Below are 21,579 nucleotides of genomic sequence, written 5' to 3'. Positions count from 1 at the left end.
CGACAGAGGATGAAAATGCGATGTACAAGACCATGCTCAACATTTCCAAAAGGGTAGAGATAATGTATGAAACTCTACAGAAAGAGACAAAGGAAAAGGAGCGATTGCAGCTTCAGTTGCAAGCCACAGAAGAGGCCATGGAAAAACTGAAGCAAAACAAACATAATCTTCAAACAGAGAACGTTGAATTGAAGATGTGCCTACATGAAGAGAAAGAGGAGAAACATAATTTGCTACGACAACTACAAGCAAAGGACGAGACCTTGGAAAAGTTGCAGCGTGACCCATGTGAGGTGAAATATAATTCTCCAAATTCATGTATGTTTCCTGATGATGATTTCGTTGTTTTTGAAAATCATACCACAGGAATTGGCTCCAAACTGTTGAAGAAAATGGGGTATGAAGGAAAAGGCTTGGGCATTAATGGCCAAGGCATTGTCAACCCCATCAAAGTAGAAGAATTGCCCTGTCGAACAGGACTTGGGTATGTCAGAAAGGAAGTTGGGGAATGCGCCACGATAGTTAGTGAACCACCAACAGCAGATGATGATTAGCCCTCATCAGTTCTTTCCAAATCGACAGAGGAGGTAAAAGATGTCGATTTCCTTTCAGTTTCGCCGTCACATAGTATGATTTCTATTGGAGATTTGGAGATCCTAATTATAGGGACAAACATGAGGCTCCTTACAAGGATGAGGCACGAGAAGGAAGAAGAACTTGGTGTTAATAACCAAGGCATAACTCAACCATTGGAGGTTAAGCAAAGACCTCAATTTGCAGGGTTGAGATACACCAAAGGAGAATGCTCGAAGGTGTCAGATTCTTCCGAGACATCATCGAAATCGTCGAGGAAAGAGAATGATGGGAACACATTCCCATCATCCCATGGCAATTTCCACTGTAGGGACAGAACTGAGCAAGCTCTCATCGCCATAGTTACACCAGAAACAACAAGGAAAGGTATAACCAGTTTCAATTTTCGAATGTTCATTTCGATTATAATCATGTTTTTAATGATGAACAAAAAACATGGCATCGAAAAACATGTACCTTTTGTGGATTACATAACCATACATTTTCTAAGTGTTGGAAAAGAATGGCAGCACACAAAAGTATGAGGTGTGAAAGACCCTCTCAACAGCAGGTTAAATAGATCTAGAGAAAGAAAACCTATTGTAGTCATTGTGACAAAAGTGGCCATCAAAGAGCCACTTGTTGGAGGCTCCATCCAGAGCAGCGCCTTAAAAACAAAGTGTCGGTGCATGAACTAGGTGAAACGATTGTTCGACAAGAAAAACCGACACAAGAAGGCAACCCATTCACATTAATAAGTGAAAAATTGTTTCTAGATATGTTAGCATTTCATGGTCGTGCTTTTGTAAATCATTTGTTGCATTTTAAAATGTAAAAGTGATGATGTGTTTTCCATCACTTGTTCAGCAACAATGATGTCTAGTCTTATTTTGAGTTTCATTTTACACTTTGAAAGTGATATTTTGTTTCCATCACCTGTCAAAGCAAATAGCGTTTGGCCTTATTGTTGTAAATCATGTGTTGCAGTGATGTTGTGTTTCCATCACTTGTTCAAGTAGCAATGATATTTCGGCCTTGTTGCCATAGCTGGGGTATTGTTTCCATCTTGATGTAAACTTCACCACCGAGTTTGTGTTATAAACTCGTGGAAAGTATGGGACATTTGGGTCATTAGTTGGTCATGTAAGTCAAGCAAGTAATTTTAAAAACAATGTACTACAGGTTGCAGAGGTAGCAGGTGTCAGCTCGTCGCTTAAGGCTCCGAAGAACAAAGGTGAAGGGGATGGAAGCGAGACCTTTTCAGGACGCTTGTGATGCAAACAAGGTACAGAGAAGTTGTGGATTATTTTTCATTCTTTTGGTGGACGAAAATCTCCTCAGTGGGGAGGAATGATCCAGGTGGCTCTAGAGAGACACACAGGACAAAGAGGATTGATGGAAGCTCAAAAACGAAAGTGCTCAGAAGTTTCTCAAACCAAGTTCAGGTTGTAGATCTCGTCGTCTTAATCACAATGGTGTGAACGGTTCGTCAATCCAGGTCCGGATGAGGAAGATATAAGCAGCCAAAGTTGGATTGACTTTTTTCTAACTGGGCAGGCTTAAGGAGGCCACAATTTGGATAGAACCTGGCCACTGGATTCTCGCCAACTCCGGCCAAATTCCGGGCGAAATTGTGGCCTAGTTAAAAAGACTCCTTCGGCCAAATTTCGAAATTTTCAAAAAATGATTTTTTTTTGCATTAAAAAAAAAATTAAAAAAAATATAAAAAGGGCGGTGGTCGGTCACCACCCATGCCTTTCCATAACACTAAATACAAATGAATTAAGAGAATTAAGGTGAGGCCAGCGGGGATTGAACCCACTCGGCCCCCACCGGGCAGCCCCATGACACCACCAAATGGTACCAATGTACCAGCCTCAAATGAATGCACCCCAAATATTAAAACCACCAGCGTATGTGTGTGCAGGAGGCATGGGGCGAGCCGGCCAATGTGGACCCGACCCCCTTATAAAAGTTTCGTTCAGTTTTTCTTAAAACTGTATTTTGTATAAAAAGGGAGGGGTGGGGTTTGACCACCCGACCCCTCCTCAACTAATGCCTCAATTTACCACAACGCCAACTAACCCACTTGGTTAATCCGCCCAGAATTATTATATAAACCCAGTATTTTCAGTGCACCAGGGGGACAGATGGACGAACTAGGAGCGGGCATGAATTTTGAGACAAAGGAGGCAGAATCTTGGCACGCAATTTGATGCAGCATTTTGCAGGAGGGGGTGAAATTTCACTTTGGCAGATTTTGAAAAATTTTATATAGTTTCAGCACTTCTCGATGCCACAAATGCAATGGCGCTATTCGTGTCTCCATCAGAGTTCTGCATTTTTCAGCCATTTTCAGTATGAGGATGGAACCATGATTGCTACAAAAACAGGGAGCAGAACCATGATCCTTGCAATTTTCCTGAGGAGGTAATTTTTCTCCATGTCGGAATATAGTCAAGTTTACAGTGTCTTTCATGGGTTTCTACAGGGATCACAATGACGAAGTCAGATTCACCTTTGGAGTTGTAGATTTCCAGTCCACCCATGGAGCAGAATCTTTGAGGAATCTAGGGGGAATCTAAAAGATTCCTTGAGCCCCAGATTCTCAACTTCTCAGAATTCAAAAATTGGACAATCGATTTTGCACTATTCGACGTCATAAATCTGATGGTGTGTTCAGATTTCTCATTCTCTCATTCTATTCTTCAACCACTTTTCTAAGTGGAATGCAGGTGTCAACATCCATGTGCAAGCAGTCATGCAATTGATGCCGTGAGATTGATGGTCCGAATAGCTTCAGCAGTTTGACATCTGCTTCTTCAGAAGGCCCTTGGTTGTGAGTTATATGTTGTGTCCATGTACTTCTTCTTTATGCATTGTGCTGCACAGGTCCTTGCTTGATGTTTGATGTGGGATCCAGTTTCTTACACGTTTTCATGATTCTTGCTTGATGTGACGTGGAATACTCATGTGCCGCCATGCATGTTTTCTTTGAGATCCCTTTTATGCCATGTTGGCGGGATTCTCATCGTGTATGAGTTTTGTGTCATAATCATAGGAGTATTTTGATCGAGAATTCCTGTAGTGGAACATCTCTTGGAGCCACTCTTGCATGAGGGCATTTTTCCTTGTATGATAAAGACATCACCCCTATGTACATCATCACTATCTACAACACTTAATGCAGTGGCCTACACCATCTTGACAACAGGGCCCAGAGACGTAGTCCCTCCTGGATGAACTCCGTTATCAACGGCTTATGTTTTCATGTGTTGATGATTGTCATGTTCATCTTCTTTACAACATGCAGATGTATTCATTTATGTTCTATTAAAAATGCAATTTAACACATCACGAAAGTAAAAGGTCTTAGAAGGGTCCTTTGTCACACCTGGACCTAGATCAAGTTGTAGTAGAGCGGTCTTTGCGTTGATGTGAATTGCAGCGTGAACAATGGAATGTGCAGCGACAAAGGATGAAAAAGCGATGTACGAGACCATGCTCAACATTTCCAAAGGGTAGAGATAATGTATGAAACTCTACATAAAGAGATAGAGGAAAAGGAGTGATTGCAGCTTTAGTTGCAAGCCACAAAAGAGGGCATGTAAGAACTGAAGCAAAACAAACATAATCTTCAAACAAAGAACGTTGAATTGAAGATGCACCTACATGAAGAGAAAGAGGAGAAACATAATTTGCTACGACAGCTGCAAGTAAAGGACGAGGCCTTGGAAAAGTTGCAACGTGAGCCATGTGAGGTAAAATGTAATTCTCCAAATTCATGTATGTTTCCTGATGATGATTTCGCTGTTTCTGAAAATCATACCACGGGAATTGGCTCCAAACTATTGAAGAAAATGGGGTATGAAGGAAAAGGCTTGGGCATTAATGGCCAAGGCATTGTCAACCCCATCAAAGTAGAAGAATTGCCCTGTCGAACAGGACTTGGGTATGTCAAAAAGGAAGTTGAGGAATGCGCCATGACAGTTAGCGAACCACCAACAACAGATGATGAGCAGCCCTCATCAGTTCTTTCCAAATCGACAAAGGAGGTAAAATATGTTGATTTCCTTTCAATTTCATCGTCACATAGTATGATTTCTGTTGGAGATTTGGAGATCCCAATTATAGTGACAAACATGAGGCTCCTTACAAGGACGAGGCATGAGAAGGAAGAAGAACTTGGTGTTAATAACCAAGGCATAACTCAACCATTGGAGGTTAAGCAGAGACCTCAATTTGCAGGCTTGAGATACACCAAAGGAGAATGCTCGAAGGTGTCAGATTCTTCCGAGACATTGTCGAAATCGTCGAGGAAAGAGAATGATGGGAACACATTCCCATCATCCCATGGCAGTTTCCTTTGCAGGGACAGAGTTGAGGCAAGCTCTCATCGTTATACCTACACCAGAAACAGCAAGGAAAGGTATAACCAATTTCGATTTTCGAATGTTCATTTCGATTATAATCATGTTTTTAATGATGAATGAAAAACATGGCATTGAAAAACATGTACCTTTTGTGGATTACATAACCATACATTTTCTAAGTGTTGGAAAAGAATGGAAACACACAAAAGGATGAGGCGAGAAAGACCCTCTCAACAACAGGTTAAATGGATCTAGAGAAATAAAACCTATTGTAGTCATTGCGACAAAAGTGGCCATCAAAGAGCCACTTGTTGGAGGCTCCATCCAGAGCAGCACCTTAAAGTCAAAGTGTCGGTGCATGAACCAGGTGAAACGATTGTTCGACAAGAAAAACTGCCACAAGGAGGCGACCCATTCACATTAATAAGTGAAAAATGGTTTCTAGATATGTTAGCATTTCATGGTCGTGCTTTTGTAAATCATTTGTTGCATTTTAAAATGTAAAAGTGATGATGTGTTTTCCATCACTTGTTCAGCAACAATGATGTCTAGTCTTATTTTGAGTTTCATTTTACACTTTGAAAGTGATGTTGTGTTTCCATCACTTGTCAAAGCAAATAGTGTTTGGCCTTATTGTTGTAAATCATGTGTTGCAGTGATGATGTGTTTCCATCACTTGTTGAAGCAACAATGATATTTCGGCCTTGTTGTCGTAGCTGGGGTATCGTTTCCATCTTGATGTAAACTTGACCACCGAGTGTGTGTTATAAACTCGTGGCAAGTATGGGATGTTTGTGAAATTAGTTGGTCATGTAAGTCAAGCAAGTAATTAGCAAAACAATGTACTATAGTTTGCAGAGGTAGTAGGTGTCGGCTTGTCATTTAAGGCTCCGAAGAAAAAAGGTGAAGGGGATGGAAGAAAGACCTTTCTAGGACGCTTGTGATGCAGACAAGGTATAGAGAAGTTGCAGATTATTTTTCATGCTTTTGGAGGACCAAAATCTCCTCAGTGGGGAGGAATGATCCAGGTGGCTCTAGAGAGACACACAGGAAAAAGAGGACTGATGGAAGCTCAAAAACAAAATTGCTCAGAAGTTTCTTGAACCAATTTCAGGTTGTTGATCTCGTCGTCCTTATCACAACGATGTGAACGGTTCGTCAATCCGAGTTCGGATGAGGAAGATAGAAGCAGTCAAAGTTGGGTTGATTTTTTGTTGACTTGGAAAGCTTAAGGAGGCCACAATTTGGATAGAACCTGGCCATTGGATTCCAGCCAACTCCGGCCAGATTCCGGGCGAAATTGTGGCCTAGTTAAAAAGACTCCTTCGGCCAAATTTCAAAATTTTCAAAAAATGATTTTTTTTGTATTAAAAAAAAAAATTAAATATAAAAAGGGCGGTGGTGGGCCACCACCCCCACCACCCACGCCTCTCCATAACACTAAATACAAATGAGTTAATGATATTAAGGTGAGGCCGGTGGGGATTGAACCTGCCCGGCCCACGTGGGCCGGCCCCCACCAGGCGGCCCCATGATACCACCAAACGGTACCAATGTACCAGCCTCAAATGAATGCACCCCAAATATTAAAAGCATCAGCGTATGTGTGTGCGGGAGGCATGGGGCGGGCCACCCAATGTGGACCTGACCCCCTTATAAAAGTTTCATTTAGTTTTTTTTAAACTGTATTTTGTATAAAAAGGGAGGGGCAAGGTTTGACCACCCGACCCCTCCTCAACTAATGCCTCAATTTACCACAACGCCAACTAACCCACTTGGTTAATCCGCCAGGAAATATTATATAAACCCAGTATTTTCAGTGCACCATGAGGACAGATGGAGGAACCAGGAGTGGGCACGAATTTCGAGACAGAGGAGGCAAAATCTTGGCACGCAGTTCGAGGCAGCATTTTGCAGGAGGGGTGAAATTTCACTTTGTCATATTTTGAAAAAAATTATATGGTTTCAGCACTTCTCGATGCCACAAACGCAATGGCGTTGTCTGTGTCTCCATCAGAGTTTTGCATTTTCTAGCCATTTTCAATATGAGGGTGGAACCATGATTGCTGCAAAAATAGGGAGTGGAACCATGATCCTTGAAATTTTCCTAAGGAGGTAATTTTTCTCCATGTCGGAATATAGTCAAGTTTACAGTTGTTTTTCATGGTTTTCCGTAGGGATCGCAATGGCAAAGTCAGATTCGCCTTTGGAGTTGCAGATTTCTAGTCCACCCATGGAGCAGAATCTTTGAGGAATCTAGGGGGAATCTAAAAGATTCCTTGAGCCCCAGATTCTCAATTTCTCAGAATTAAAAAATTGGACAGTCGATTTTGCACTATTTGATCATAAATCTGATGGTGCATTCAGATTTCTCATTCTCTCATTCTATTCTTCAGCCACTTTTCTAAGTGGAATGCAGGTGTCAACATCCATGTGCGAGCAGTCATGCAATTGATGCCGTGAGATTGATGGTCCAAACAGCTTCAGTAGTTTGACATCCGCTTCTTCAGATGGCCCTTGGTTGTGAGGTATATGTTGTGTTCATGTACTTATTCTTTATGCATTGTGCTGCACAAGTCCTTGCTTGATGTTTGATGTGGGATCATGTTTCTTACTCGTTTTCATGATTCCTGCTTGATGTGATGCGGAATCATCTATGTGATGTACTTGTTGTCATGATTCATCATGTTGTGTTTTGAGATACCTTTGTTTTATGTTGATGGGATACTCATGTGTTGCCATGCATGTTTTCTTTGAGATCCCTTTTATGCCATGTTGGCGGGATGATGATCATGTATGAGTTTTGTGGCATAGTAATAGGAGTCTTTTGACCGAGAGTTCCTGTAGCGGAACATCTCTTAGAGCCACTCCTGTGTGAGGGCATTTTTCCTTGTATGATAACAACATCACCCCTATGTACATCATCACTATTGATAGCGCTTAATGCAGCGGCCTACACCATCTTGACACCGGGGCCTGGAGACATAGTCCCTCCTACACGAACTCCGTTATCAACGGCTTATGTTTTCATGTGTTGATGATTGTCATGTTCCTCTTCTTTATAGCATGCAGATGTATTCATTTATGTTCTATTAAAAATGAAATTTAACACATCACGAAAGTAAAAGGTCTTGGAAGGGTCCTTTGTCACATCCGTACCTGGATCAAGTGGTATTGGAGCAGTCTTTGCGTTGATGTGAATTGCAGTGTAAACAATGGAATGTGCAGCGACAGAGGATGAAAAAGCGATGAACGAGACCATGCTCTACATTTCCAAAAGGGTAGAGATAATGTATGAAACTCTACAGAAAGAGACAGAGGAAAAGGAGTGATTGCATCTTCAGTTGCAAGCCACAGAAGAGGCCATGGAAGAACTGAAGCAAAACAAACATAATATTCAAACAGAGAACGTTGAATTGAAGATGCACCTACATGAAGAGAAAGAGGAGAAACATAATTTGATACGATAGCTGCAAGCAAAGGATGAGGCCTTGGAAAAGTTGCAGCGTGACCCATGTGAGGTAAAATGTAATTCTCCAAATTCATGTATGTTTCCTGATGACGATTTCGTTGTTTTTGAAAATCATACCACAGGAATTGGCTCCAAACTGTTGAAGAAAATGGGGTATGAAGGAAAAGGCTTGGGAATTAATGGCCAAGCCATTGTCAACCCCATCAAAGTAGAATAATTGCCCTGTCAAACAGGACTTGGGTATGTCAAAAAGGAAGTTGGGGAATGCGCCATGACAATTAGCAAACCACCAACAACAGATGATGAGCAGCCCTCATCAGTTCTTTCCAAATTGATAGAGGAGGTAAAAGATGTTGATTTCCTTTTAGTTTCATCATCACATAGTATGATTTCTGTTGCAGATTAGGAGATCCAAATTATAGGGACAAACATGAGGCTCCTTACAAGGATGAGGCATGAGAAGGAAGGAGAACTTGGTGTTAATAACCAAGGCATAACTCAACCATTGGAGGTTAAGCAGAGACCTCAATTTGCAGGCTTGAGATACACCAAAGGAGAATGCTCAAAGGTGTCAGATTCTTCCGAGACATCGTCAAAATCGTCGAGGAAAGAGAATGATGGGAACACATTCCCATCATCCCATGGCAGTTTCCATTGCAGGGACAGAGCTGAGGCAAGTTCTCATCACCATACTTACACCAGAAACAACAAGGAAAGGTATAACCAGTTTCGATTTTTGAATATTCATTTCGATTATAATCATGTTTTTAATGATGAACGAAAAACATGGCATCGAAAAACATGTACCTTTTGTGGATTACATAACCATACATTTTCTAAGTGTTGGAAAAGAATGGCAGCACACAAAAGGGTGAGGCATGAAAGACCCTCTCAACAGTAGGTTAAACAGATCTAGAGAAAGAAAACCTATTGTAGTCATTGCGACAGAAGTGGCCATCAAAGAGCCACTTGTTGGAGGCTCCATCTAGAGCAACGCCTTAAAGACAGAGTGTCAGTGCAGGAGCCAGGTGAAACAATTGTTCGATAAGAAAAACCGCCACAAGGAGGCGACCCATTCACATTGATAAGTGAAAAATGGTTTCTAGATATGTTAGCGTTTCATGGTCGTGCTTTTGCAAATCATTTGTTGCATTTTAAAATGTAAAAGTGATGATGTGTTTTCCATCACTTGTTCAGCAACAATGGTGTCTAGCCTTATTTTGAGTTTCATTTTACACTTTGAAAGTGATGTTGTGTTTCCATCACTTGTCAAAGCAAATAGTGTTTGGCCTTATTGTTGTAAATCATGTGTTGCAATGATGATGTGTTTCCATCACTTGTTGAAGCAACAATGATATTTCGGCCTTCTTGTCGTAGCAGTGGTATCATTTCCATCATGATGTAAACTTGACCACCGAGTTTGTGTTATAAACTCATGGAAAGTATGGGATGTTTGGGTCATTAGTTGGTCATGTAAGTCAAGCAAGTAATTTGCAAAACAATGTACTACAGGTTGCAGAGGTTGCAAGTGTCGGCTCGTCGCTTAAGGCTCCGAAGAACAAAGGTGAAGGGGATGGAAGCAAGAACTTTTCAGGATGCTTGTGACGCATACAAGGTACAGAGAAGTTACAGATTATTTTTCATGCTTTTGGAGGACCAAAAGCTCCTCATGTTGAAAATAGCAACAAGAAATGCTCAAAATAGAATTGCTAAAAATAGCACTACTATAAATAGCAGTTCAGCCAGTGTTGATCTTAGCAACAATGGATGGAAAAATGGAAGTGCTAAAAATAGCATTCTATAAATAGCATTTCGAGATACCTTCCTATTTTATTCAGTCCCTAAACTAAAATAGTGAAGTAAAATTCGAATTCGAATTTGATCTTAGCAGTTGTTTGTCATTTAATTAATTAATTCATCTTGAGTTAATTAGTTAAGGAAAATCAAACTTGAAGTCTATGTGGGGACATGCAACAGTTTCTCCATTAATTGAGGAATTTATCCATCAGTTAAAGAGATAAGGATGAGTTGTAATATTGAGTTGTAATTAGTTGACTTAGTTAACTGAGTCAAGTCCAGTTAGATTAATTCAAATAGTTTGTTGAATTAATGTAAGTTCAGTTAGTTAATGCTTGCATGCATGTAACTACTGCACTTCAAATAACTAAGTATTCTCTCATAAATAACTCATGCATGTCAGTTCAGACAGAGACCCAGTTGAGATCAGATGGAGGGGCAGTGTACTATCAGTTGCTAGAATATTCCATTGTGAATATTCCTTGCATGCAGAAGGAATTCTTTCCTTGAGGATTGTGCAGTTACTTCTTCAGGTTTTGTGAGTGTGATGAGGCCAATTCACACATGTGGCTTCACTAGACCCCAAGAAAAACTGCGCAAGGAAATAGGAGGCTTGGAGGGCTTGAGGAGGACATATACTATGTCTATTCAGTCTGTGAGTTGTATTGTTTGATTGCAGAGAAAGTAAGATAGCTTGAGAGCTGATTCTTTTTGTAACTTGAACAAGATTTCCACTTGTATGATAATACAAAATTGGGGTTTTAGGCTGAGGCTTTCCTTGGGTTATTTCTTCTGTGTTATGTGTGATTGATTTCTCATTCTCAGTTATATGTGTTCTCTTGATCTTGCTCAATTCAATTAAGCTTCCGCAAAGTGTTGTAGAAGTAGATCTTGTATTGTGTTTTAGTATATTGCATAATCTATTGATCTACAGTGGGAATTTCTACATGGTATCGGAGCAAAGGTGATCAAGACGAAGAACAGTATACAAGAAGGAGAAGTTCGAAGTTTGGTTCCTGAAGATAGAAATCGAGTTCTTATCACATCTCAATTTCACCTATGGCGTTCAGTGGTTTAAGACTCGAGTATGCCTTGATGTCGGCTCGAATTATATAGCCTGGAAGGATCGCATGGAGGTAGTATTAGAGGATAACGGTCTAAAGGACTTCATTGATCAAGAAGTCCCCAAGCCGACTGATGCTACTCAACTGGCGGAATGGAAGAAATGTGTGGCTAGAGCAAGGAGAATCCTCTTGGAGGGAGTTCGAGACCACATTGTCTCGAGCCTCCATGGGAAGGAGACACCATTTTCGATGTGGAAAACATTGAAATATTTATATCAGAATAGCAATGATCAGAGGAAGTTGGCGCTGAAAGACAAGCTTTGTAAGATCAAGTGTGAAAAGGGAGACATGATCTCTACATATCTGAACAAGCTCATCACCTGCAGGGATGAGCTTTGAAGTGTAGGGATCACAACCGTTGATGATGATAGGGTGAGTCTTGCACTCCTCGGTCTTCTTAAGAGCTGGCATAGCTACTAAGACTCGGTTAATGGAAGAGAAAAATAGTGAGATTGGGAATGACTTTGGTCGGATATGATGCAGGATGAAATAAGAAGAAGCACCAGAGATGGATCCTCGTCGAAGCAAGACGATGAGGAAAATATAGCCTTAGTGAGTAAGGCGAGGAAAGGGAAAGGGAAGGCATCCCATCCCAAATCTGGTTCTTCCCATAGTGGGAAGAAGATTGACAAATCGAAAGTGATATGCTTTCATTGTCATGAAGTGGGCCATTATGCTACGAATTGTCCACAAAAGAAATCCAAGAAGGGTTCCTCAAAGGGATCTGATGGTGAGGCACTGGCCTCACGGTTTGAGCTGGATTTGTCACTTATTGTATGCATGGTTTCATCCATGGTGGGATGTGTGTGGTACCTGGATAGTGGAGCTTCATTCCACATGTCAGGTGACAAGAATCTTTTCAATACCTTGGAGGAGAAGGATCTCCAGATGCAGATCGAGATAGGCAATGATGGAAAGTACCATGTTTCAGGTGAAGGTACGGTTATGTTTCAGAGGGAGCATGGAGCTTCCCTCACCCTGACTGATGTAAAGTATGTACCATGTCTGAAGAAGAATCTTGTGTCTGTCAGTATGCTAGAAATAAAGGCTATGATGTAGTATTTAGTTAAGGAAAGGTATTCCTAAGGCATATCGGTACTGGACAGACAAAGCGAATAGGGATTCGAGTCAAGAATCTCTACAAGCTAGAGGTAGACGACTGTGCTGCTTTGAGTTCCAAAGTTGAGATGGTGCAGAGCCAAGATATTGGCGAGCTATGGCATAGAAGACTGGGCCACTTGCACCATGGAACCCTAAAGATCATGCAGCAGATTTCTACCGAATTACCCAAGGGAAAACTTGAGCAGACGACTACATGCAAAGGTTGTACCTTGGGTAAGTATGCGAAATCTTCCTTTCCGGATCGAGACAGTAGAGCTGGAGCAATCCTGGAGTGAGTTCACTCAGATGTTTGTGGACCTTTCTCTACAGCCTCCACTGCTAAACAAAGGTACTATGTTATTTTTATTGATGATTTTTCTCGTAGATGCTGGATCTACTTTATGCAAAAGAAGGATCAAACCTTCTTGAGGTTTTGTGAGTTTAAATCCTTGGCAGAGAAAGAATCTAGAAAGAAAATAAAAGCCTTGCATAGTGACAATGGTGGAGAGTATGTCTCCCAACAGTTTAAAGACTTTTGCACTGCAGAAGGTATTAAATGGGAACTGACGGTACCCCATAACCCACACAGAATGGGGTGGCCAAAAGGAAGAACAGATCAATAGTGGGAGTAGCTCGAGTGATGTTGCATGACCAAAGCCTATCACTGCATTTGTGGGCTGAGGCATGCAATATAGCAGTATACTTGCAGAACATAAGCCCGCACCGTATACTGGGAATGAAGACACCTATGGAGGCCTATTCCGAGAAGTAACCTTATGTAAGTCACTTCTAAATCTTTGGATCATCAGTTTACTATCATGTGACCAAAGATTCCAAGAAGAAGCTGGACCCAACGGCTGAGTTTGGAATACTTGTGGGGTACACGGATACACCCCACAACTATCGGGTGTACCTGCCTTCCACTCAAAGGACTATGGTACGCATGGATCTAAAGTTCGACGAGTAAAAATCCATGTGCTTATCACTTGAGAGGGAGCTCAAGTTGCATGCAGATGAGGAACTTTCAGTTCCTAAGGAGGAGGAGCCTCAGATTGATGTGGAGCAGCCGCATGTAGAGGATCCGGGAGTGGAGACATCCACTCATGCTGATACTTCCAAAGATGGGCAAAAATGCTCAAGGGAAGCTGAAAAGTTGATGCTGGATGCACGGGAGAATGTGGAACAACCATCTTCTCAGCGCAGACAGAGGAGGTCTCCCGAGCGGTACACTGGGTACATGGCCCTGTTTGGGGAGTGTGTAGATACTGAACTTTCTTCATTCGAGGAGGCAGTGCAGCAACCAGTCTGGGTTAATGCAATGGTAGAGGAGTATGACTCTATCATTCGGAGCAATGCGTGGGATGTTGTCCCAAGGCCTCAGGGAAAGTCAGTGGTGAGTTCCAGATGGCTTTATAAGGTAAAGAAGGCAGTTGATGGTAGTGTTGAGAAACATAAGGCAAGGTTTTTTGCCCGGGGTTTCTTACAGGTCAAGGGGATCGACTACGATGAGACTTTTGCTCCCGTAGCAAGGTAATCATCGATTAGATCGATGTTGGCACTATCAACTCAGATGGGGTGGAAGATCCACCAGATGGATGTGAAGACAGCATTTCTCAATGGGAAGATTGAGGAGGAGGTGTATATTGAGCAGCCAGAGGGTTTCGAGACCTTCGATCGTGAGTCACATGTGTGCCGACTCAAGAGGGCTCTGTATGGGCTGAAGCAAGCACCCCGTGCTTGGTACACTAGGATCAACAGCTATTTCACCAGTTTGGGCTTCACCAAGAGTGAAGCAGATGCGAACCTTTACCACATCATGGTAGAAGGTAAACCATTGATCATTGTTCTTTATGTTGATGATCTCATTTTGACAGGTGATGATTAGCTGATACAATCTTGCAAGGAGGACCTTGCAAGAGAGTTCGAGATGAAGGACATGGGAATTGTGCACTACTTTCTAGGCATGTAGGTGTGGCAGAAAGATGGGGAAGTATTTGTGTCTCAAGGCAAGTATCTCAATGAGATACTCAGGCGCTTTCACATGGAGAAGTGCAAGCCCATGCAGACTCCTCTAGCTATGAACTGGAGGAAGGAGGCTGCTACTTCAGGTGAGGTAGTAGCTGTTATTGTTTATTGGCAGCTGGTGGGTTCACTTATGTATCTGGTGAACACACGATCCAACTTATGCTTTGCGGTGAACTAGTTCAGTCAAGCTATGGTTCAGCCTACCAAGCTGTTTTGGAAGGCAACGAAGCATGTGCTAGGATACCTCAGAGGCACATCTCAATTCGGATTGTGGTATATATGAACAGAGGGAGTGAAGCTTTAGGGCTTCACAGATGTGGATTGGGTAGGGAGTCCATCAGACTGGAAGAGCACTTCTAGAGGAATCTTCAACCTTGGTTCAACTGCAGTTTCCTGGTACAGCGGGAAATAGAGATCAGTTGCACTTAACTCATCAGAGGTTGAATACATGGCTTCTAGTCAGGCTGCATGTGAGGCCACTTGGATGTGAAAGATTCTAGTGGGATTGTTTGGTCAGATGATGGATCCTACAGTGATCTACTGCGATAACCAGAGTTGTATCAAACTCTCTGAGAATCCAATTTTTCATGACAGGTCCAAGCACATAGATATCCGATATCACCATCTTCGAGACTGTGTGGTCAAGAGGATCATGTTGTTGCTATATGTTTCGACCGAGGAACAGGATGAAGATATTTTGACTAAGGCATTATCAAAATGCAAGTTCGAGTTCCACATAGACAAGATTGGGGTTACTGATAATCCCTTTCTTGTTGAGAGGGAGTGTTGAAAATAGCAACAAGAAATGCTAAAAATAGAATTGCTAAAAATAGCACTGCTATAAATAGTAGTTCAGCCAGTGTTGATCTTAGCAACAATGGATGGAAAAATGGAAGTGCTAAAAATAGCATTCTATAAATAGCATTTTAGGATACCTTCCTATTTTAGTCAGTCCCTAAACTAAAATAGTGAAGTAAAATTCAAATTTGATCTTAGCAGTTGTTTGTAAATTAATTAATTAATTCATCTTGAGTTAATTAGTTAAGGAAAATCAAACTTGAAGTCTATGTGGGGACATGCAACAGTTTCTCCATTAATTGAGGAATTTATCCATCAGTTAAAGAGATAAGGATGAGTTGTAATATTGAGTTGTAATTAGTTGACTTAGTTAACTGAGTCAAGTCCAGTTAGATTAATTCAAACAATTTGTTGAATGAATGTAAGTTCAGTTAGTTAATACTTACATGCATGTAACTACTGCACTTCAGATAATTGAGTATTCTCTCATAAATAACTCATGCATGTCAGTTCAAACAGAGACCCAGTTGAGATCAGATGGAGGGGCAGTGTACTATCAGTTGATAGAATATTCCATTGTGAATATTCCTTGCATGCAGAAGGAATTATCTCCTTGAAGATTGCGCAGTTAATTCTTCAGGTTTTGTGAGTGTGATGAGGCCAATTCACACATGTGGCTTCACTGGACCCCAAGAAAAACTGCACAAGGAAGTAGGAGGCTTGGAGGGCTTGACAAGGACATATACTATGTCTATTCAGTCTGTGAGTTGTATTGTTTGATTGCAGAGAGAGCAGGATAGCTTGAGAGCTGATTCTTTTTGTAACCTGAACAAGATTTCCACTTGTATGATAATACAGAGTTGGGGTTTTAGGCTGAGGCTTTCCCCGGGTTATTTCTTCTATGTTATGTGTGATTGATTTCTCATTCTCAGCTATATGTGTTCTCTTGATCTTGCTCAATTCGATTAAGCTTCTACAAAGTGTTGTAGAAGTATATCTTGTATTGTGTTTTAGTATATTGCATAATCTGTTGATCTACAGTGGGAATTTCTACATCTCAGTGGGGAGGAATGATCCAGGTGGCTCTAGAGAGACACACAAGATAAAGAGGACTGATGGAAGCTCAAAAACCAAAGTGATCAGAAGTTTCTTGAACCAAGTTCAAGTTGTAGATCTCGTCGTCATGATCGCAACGGTGCAAATAGTTCTTAAATACGAGTCCGGATGATGAAGATAGAAGCAGTCAAAGTTGGGTTGACTTTTTGCTGACTGGGTAGGCTTAAGGAGTCAACAATTTGGACAAAACCTGGCCACCGAATTCTAGCCAACTCTGGCCAGATTCCAGGCGAAATTGTGGCCTAGTTAAAAAGACTCCTTCGGCCAAATTTCGAAAATTTCAAAAAATGATTTTTTTGTATTAAAAAAAAAAAAAAATTAAAAAAAATATAAAAAGGGCGGTGATGGGCCACCACCCCCACCACCCACGCCTCTCCATAACACTAAATACAAATGAATTAAGGGAATTAAGGTGAGGCCGGCAGGGATTGAACCCGCCTGGCCCACATGGGCAGGCCCCCACTAAGCGTCCCCATGACACCACCAAACAGTACCAATGTACCAGCCTCAAATGAATGCACCCCAAATATTAAAAGTTTCGTTCAATTTTTTTTAAAAGTGTATTTTTTATAAAAAGGGAGGGGCGGGGTTTGACCACCCGACCCCTCCTCAACTAATGCCTCAATTTACCACAATGCCAACTAACCCACTTGGTTAATCCACCCGGAAATATTATATAAACCCAGTATTTTCAGTGCACTAGGGGGACAGATGGGAGAACCAGGAGAAGGCATGAATTTCGAGACAGAGGAGGCAGAATCTTGGCACACAGTTCGAGGCAGTGTTTTGCAAGAGGGGTGAAATTTTACTTTGTCAGATTTTGACAAATTTTATATGGTTTCAGCACTTCTCGACGCCACAAATGCAATGGCGCTGTCCATGTCTCCATCAGAGTTTTTAATTTTTCGGCCATTTTTAGTATGAGGGTGGAACCATGATTACTGCAAAAACAGGGAGCAAAACCATGATCCTTGCAATTTTCCTGAGGAGGTAATTTTTCTCCATGTTGGAATATAGTCAAGTTTACAGTCGTTTTTCATGGTTTTCCGCAGGGATCGTAATGGAAAAGTCAGATTCGCCTTTGGAGTTGCAGATTTCCAGTCCACCCATGGAGCAAAATCTTTGAGGAATCTAGGGGGAATCTAAAAGATTCCTTGAGCCCTAGATTCTCAACTTCTTAGAATTCAAAAATTGGACAGTCGATTTTGCACTATTCGACGTCATAAATCTGATGGTGCGTTCAGATTTCTCATTCTCTCATTCTATTCTTCAACCACTTTTCTAAGTGGAATGCAGGTGTCAACATCCATGTGTGAGCAGTCATGCGATTGATGTCGTGAGATTTATGGTCCGAACAGCTTCAGTAGTTTGACATCCGCCTCTTCAAATGGCCCTTGGTTGTGAGGTATATGTTGTGTTCATGTACTTCTTCTTTATGCATTGTGTTGCACAGGTCCTTGCTTGATGTTTGATGTGGGATCTAGTTTCTTACTCGTTTTCATGATTCCTGCTTGATGTGACGTGAAATCGTCTATGTGATGTACTTTTCATGATTCATAATGTTGTGTTTTGAGATCCTTTGTTGTATGTTGATGGGATACTCATGTGTCACCATGCATGTTTGTTTTGAGATCCCTTTTATGCCATGTTGGTGGGATGCTCATCGTGTATGAGTTTTGTGTCATACTGATAGTAGTCTTTTGACTGAGAGTTCCTGTAGCGGAACATCTCTTGGAGCCACTCCTGCGTGAGGGCATTTTTCCTTGTATGATAACGACATCACCCCTATGTACATCATCACTATTGACAACACTTAATGCAGCAGCCTACACCATCTTGACACCGGGGCTCGGAGACATAGCCCCTCCTGGATGAACTCCGTTGTCAACGGCTTATGTTTTCATGTGTTGATGACTATCATGTTCCTCTTCTTTACAGCATGTAGATGTATTCATTTATGTTCTATTAAAAATGCAATTTAACACATCACGGAAGTAAAAGGTCTTGGAAGGGTCCTTTGTCACACTCGGACCTGGATCATAGAAAGAAATTGCATTATTGTTCATAGGTCAATGGGACTCAAAAGTAAAACAAGGGACAATGTTAATGCGGCAGTGCCTGGGGTGTTGAGATTGCAACAAGATGATGGAGCTTAGTGAAAAGATTCGCCTTCACTAAGTGGGCCCGCAGGCAAATTATGGCGCAAGTTCTATTTTTGATCACAGTGTGGATGACCACAGTGTGAGTGATCACAGTGTGGGTGACCACAATGTGGGTGACCAAAGTGTGGGTGACCACAATGTGGGTGACCAAAATGTGGGTGATCAAAGTCTATTTTTAGATTGGCTGTCAAAAATAGAAAAGTCAAATATTATTTTCTCATAATAATATTTGGACTATAAACTTGATCTTATTCTCTTGGAGCACTTCAGTTTGAGCTACAGATGTGGCCCATGCAGCTGTCAGAAGGAAGTACGCTTTTCTTATGAGTCAGTTGAGTTGTTGCATGCATGACTTCAGTTAGAACTCAATCAGTTGAGTTTGGTGGAGTTGATTGTGGAGTTGATGGAGTTGTGTTCAGTTTGACTTGGTTAAACTAGTTGTAGTTAGTCTAACTGCAAATAGACTAATGATGAGTTGTTAAACTAATTATTAACTCATAATACAACTATAGAATACATCAGTTAACTCAGTTGCATGTCAGTGCATGTTCATTTCAGCAGGGACAGGTGTTAGAGAATCAGATTGCTATCAGTTGTGACTATAGTTGTGCACCAGATCTTGCACAATCAAGGGATTGAGTATGCCAATGAGTTTGCTCATGTATTTGCCCAGTTTGTAGCTTCTGCTCACGTCTTACACATTGTGAGTGATTCTTTGGAGGTGAAATACGAGTTTGGTAGACCATTCTCATTCATTCTTGAGCAGGTATTGAGCAGTGGAGGCAGGCAAGCAGTGGAATAGATTTGGAGATCAGATCTTAGCTGTATTGTGTGTAACAGGTGGAGCTGGTACTGGATTGCTTGTGATAAGCATTGTACTTTGTAATGTTACATGGTCTCAATCATTAATATACAGATAGTGTGGGGTTTTTAGCGAGATGCTTTCCCCGGGTTACATACTGTGTTAATGTGTGAATGCTCTTGATGTTTTATTGTTATTGATGCTGCTATATTGATGATCAACGTAGAGGAGCTTATGTATTGTGTATGTATTCCGCAATAGTACATGATCAGGATAATCTCTGTTGAATATGTGTTAAATTATTCAAAATTTCTACATGGGGCATTTAAAGGATAACACTTTTTCTTGTGTACTGATTTCAATCTAATATCAAAACCAACAAGGAAAAAGAAATAAGAAATGGTCTACTTACTAGGATTCTTGTAGCAAGAGACTGCGAGGGGCCTCTTCTTGAGAGAGTATTGAGAGAAAATTTCGCAGCCACATGCTCAGCCTAGCACAAAATGGTATAAAATTTTGGGCTTTTGAAAGTTTCACCATTGAATGTGACTATTGCCTTGAAACGAGGGGTGTGATCGTGCCCATCCCATATGCAAAAATACGAAGGCAGATTGAAACAGATCCTCTGAGCAAGCTCCTGCAGTCGGTTCTTGTACATGACTACACTAATCGTAATAAAAAATAAATCAAATTACCCAAAACCTAATCTCTAGAATAAGAAAATACCATAAACATTCAACTCAAAAGGAACTTAAAAATAGCGTAAACCCATCACCTATTCACTGCAAATGCCACAATCCTTCTCAATACGATAATTTGGGTTGTAACATCTTCCTCCTCCTATACTCATGATAGAAAATTGTGATTCAAACATAGTATTGTTCTCTGGTATACGACGTGAAAAAGATCTAGACAAACATAGTAAATGCCAATCTTGTCGGGCAGAAAAATACATTAGACTGACTTCCTTGTTGTTATACTGCTGCAGGAAAGAATAAATAAAAAAACAAAATGGGTTGGAATGTGCAGAAGAAGAAAATTTGGGTTTCACAAGAAAACGCAAAAAAGATCTAGGTAAACACTGTAAATGTCAATCCTGCATGGCCAAAAAATGCATCAGACTGACTTCCTTGCTATTATACTACTGCAGGAAAGTCTAAATGCCAATACTGCCAAACGGAAAAATGCATCTGACTGACTTCCTTGTTGCCAAAGAATAAATAAAAAACAAAATGAGTTGGAACGTGCAAAATTCCTCTCATTTCCTAATGTATATGAGTGAAGGGTTTCCCTCTCCCAAACCCAACATTTTCCCAAATTATTAAATCATCTCTATATTGTAAGGATTAAAATAAGTTAATAAATAAATTCAAAAAACCTCTTTTCCTCATAACTTTACATTTGCTCAATATATTAAATTATCTCTATACTGTAAGGATTAAAATAAGTTAATAAATAGATTCAAAAAATCTCTGTCTCAGAATTTTAACATTGTAGATGGATTTTAATAATTCTCCAATCTTAAGTTAATAAATAGAAATGGTATCAAAGCCAAGTATTGTTGAGTTGATATTTTGCTGTGAGATATTGTTTGAGTGGATCGCGAATTCGTTTGAGTCCTGAATAGCGTTTGAGCCCGTTGTTGCTGGTGTTGGTGTTGGAGGGTGTTGAAGACGTTGGACGAGAATTCGTACTTCAAGTACGCGAAGAAGCTGCAATTTCTCCTTCAGAAGAAAGCCGCAATTCTTCTTTCATCATTTTCTGCAAGTCTTTGAACGGGTATTTATCTTTCTTAAATCTACAATGGATGCTTCTAGAAATTCATCTGCTGAATCTTCTGAGTCTATGGGAATATTTGGAACAAAGCATTTTAAATCTATAAAGACTGAAGAGGAACTAAGATCTGGTTTAGAAGGTTTATGTCGATCTGAATCTGCTTCTGGTAATTCTGCAATAATTGAGCAAGAAGAAACAGACCCAACTGTAAACTGGAAACTTCCACCAGTCTCTCCTCAGGATGTTTATCGAGGACTTTCCTCTTTTAATTTCCGTGCCCTCAGCCAGATAAAAATCAAAGAAAAATCCATTAAAGCTGATTTAACATTGAATGCTATGTTGACCATCTCTCTCCTAGAGGCCAAACATATCAAAGCAGCCCTCAAAGCTGGTTATCAATACGCCCATCTGGGGATGGTGAGAATAGGACTGAATGCGTTGCATAGAAAAGGCCAAAAAG

At 40.8% G+C, this 21,579-nt stretch overlaps 1 pseudogene; it reads right to left on the bottom strand.

The window, feature by feature from the left end:
- Positions 1-20,001, bottom strand: part of LOC149217668 (double-stranded RNA-binding protein 2 pseudogene) — a 53,217-nt pseudogene extending 33,216 nt beyond the window's left edge.
- Positions 20,002-21,579: the final 1,578 nt, after the last annotated feature.

Source organism: Pinus tabuliformis, chromosome 1_1, assembly GCF_031772625.1.
Source record: "Pinus tabuliformis cultivar Carrire ecotype Pingquan chromosome 1_1, CPIR1, whole genome shotgun sequence".
Classification (NCBI taxonomy): Eukaryota; Viridiplantae; Streptophyta; class Pinopsida; order Pinales; family Pinaceae; genus Pinus; species Pinus tabuliformis.
This window is presented reverse-complemented; position numbering and strand designations above follow the sequence as displayed.